The sequence below is a fragment of the Pteropus vampyrus genome, unplaced genomic scaffold (genome assembly GCF_000151845.1).
Source record: "Pteropus vampyrus isolate Shadow unplaced genomic scaffold, Pvam_2.0 Scaffold5, whole genome shotgun sequence".
In the NCBI taxonomy this organism is placed as follows: domain Eukaryota; kingdom Metazoa; phylum Chordata; class Mammalia; order Chiroptera; family Pteropodidae; genus Pteropus; species Pteropus vampyrus.
Genome location: NW_011888786.1, coordinates 14,164,382 through 14,167,094, shown reverse-complemented (window position 1 = coordinate 14,167,094; position 2,713 = coordinate 14,164,382).

Here is a 2,713-nt window from a genome sequence, read left to right as displayed (position 1 = left end):
TCAGGTGGAGAATATATCATACTCTACTGGCTTCAATGCAGTATATCACCTGAGACACTAAAATTAATTTTGTATCATAATGTAAATTTTTTTAAAATATGCATTTTTTTCATCCAAAATACTGATTCAGAATTGAATATCTATAAATGCAATTTCATTGCAACTGTCAGAATCTGGGTTTCATTGCTAGAAAACTTTGGAAATTCTAATTTTTAAGTGAAAATATAACATTTATCTCAGAAATGTTGACCTTTTTAATCTAAACAGGTTTTTGTCAGTAACAAAACAGATTTTTTCGTAGAAAAAACATGCTTCCTTTGATCTCATGAAATATTCAGAGCTATAATGAAGCATGTTTTGCTTTCTTGTAAACCTGTTAAAATATTATTTTTTTCTGTGGTTGACAGTGGTGGAACTTTTACCACACAGCATGAAATGTGTTATTTTGAGACACTGACACCATATCAAAACTTATCCTTACATATTCGACTTGCGGCAAAGAATATGTTTCTATGAATTTCATAGGCAATTTTCATAGGATTTTTTAAAAAGTATTAGTTTCAGATGCTGAATGGCTTTTATACTGTTCACTGGTAAGAGCAGGATATTGATGATGAATTAACAACAAATTATAACCTAAAGGCAAACCTGTAATATAATTTCTGACTTGTGGATATTCACATAAACTGGAAAAAAATTTTGGAATTAAAGTAATCAACAATCTTACTTTCCACCTCCATTTACAAAACTCTAATATCAATGTAGGCATGTTAATTTAATAGTGTAGGAATGGAGTTTGAAAACCTATTTCCGTGATCAAAGCAGCAGAACCCAATCTTACTGTCTTTCTTTTGTTTTTCTTTAATTCTCAGTTTTTTAATATGTATAATGAAATTTCTACTTCAGAAACATAAAATTAGTCATGTGGCGAAGGAAAGGGAAGAGGAAGATCTCTCCATACAAGAAATAAAACTGTACTAAGTAACTGTATACAATAATTTGAGATAATACCTTTCCTATATTTGTGATCAAACGTATAATAAATTTCTGATGCCAATCTTTCTAATTGCCTTATTATTATCAGTCCGCATTTATCATTTTCCACTGTTACTACCTTAGATCAAGTTGCCTTTTATTCTGAAAGGTATACAGCAACAACATCCAAAGTGATCTTCCCATCTTCATTCATCTCTGTCTCATACACTTTATGAACTGTAACCTCAGTGATTATTTGGAAATCAAAATGGGATCACGCACTCCCCAACTTAAAATATTTCAATGTCTCCTAATCACCCTCATGATGAAAATCTTACACATGGATTACTGAATTCTTGTTCTTTTGTTGTTATTGAAATGTCAGTTCCATTCTGTCTTATTCTTTTCCCTGTTTCCTACATATTGAGAATCACAACTGCCCTAGTGGTTTGCAAAGGACTTTCACATACATCGAATTACATATGCCTGCTATCTAATATCTTCCTATGCTCATCCTGTTTTGTTTTTTTTTTTTAATGAAGAAATGTTGCTGCCAAATGCTGTCAGTGAGACATTTTTACTCCTTTTTTAAGATTTGCCTCAAATATTACCTCCTTAAAGAATTACCTAAGAGTTTATGACTCCACAGCAAAATTTAACTACTTATTTCTCTTCAGCTCATAAAATTTTATATCACTAAAATAATGCATCGCATTCTGCCTGTTTTTATACCACATGCATATGTGTGTTCAAAAAGTAATCAGCTTAAGAGAAGTGCATTTCTTTGTATTTTTATAGCCTTTTAGGATTTAGCTTAGTGGCTTTTGTTGTACAATATGAAGAGTTTTATTTTTTAACTTGAATTAAATGAATATTAATTTATACTGTAATTTCACCATGTGCGTGTGCATACGCCCCCTCGTATATAATTTTCCTTGACCAAAATCTCCTTTTGATATATGTCAAATACATATATATAGACTCACACATGTATACATATAAATAGATATGCACATGTGTTTGATATAAGGTTTTTGAATATTTAATGCTTTCTTCTGTTTGTTTGATAATATTCAGAGTGGCTAAAACATAACTGTATAACAATGTGGATTAGGTAGATGATGTGTTTTTAGTTATATATTAATAATGCAAAGACTGTTTTATAATATCAGCATTCTGTTATATCTCAAACTATGTTTTTGAGGAATTAATAACACAAAAATGTGGTCAATGGAAATGTGAATGGCATTAGACATTTTAAATATTGGATAGAAAGTTGAAAACTATATTTGAAGAAATGGAACATTCTTGCTGAAATCCTCTTTCACCAGGTTGTATTTTCAATAATTGAAACTATCAAACTCTAATCCTTAAAAATAAAATCTGATAGTAAGTCTAAACTTTCTCTTTGCAAAGATCTGTCAGTGCTACCTAGATTTTAGTCAGAAAGATAGATAATATCAACAAATTCTCCCTCAGGGATATTTCTAGCTTCCCTGCTCTTTCATCCTGATAACCTAACTGAGTCATTTTAGCAAAGCCCGATTAAGCAGGGCTTTCCATCAATTTAATATGGTGTCTATTAAAGAAAGTTGAGAATAATTATGGTGCTGTGACTAACACCCTTTGACCTTTAGCTGAGAAATATAGGTGCTTAAATCTATGCAGCATATAGGCCTTTTGTAAATGAAAATGACCCCAAGAATGCATTTTGGTGACAAGACAGAAAAATCTGAGC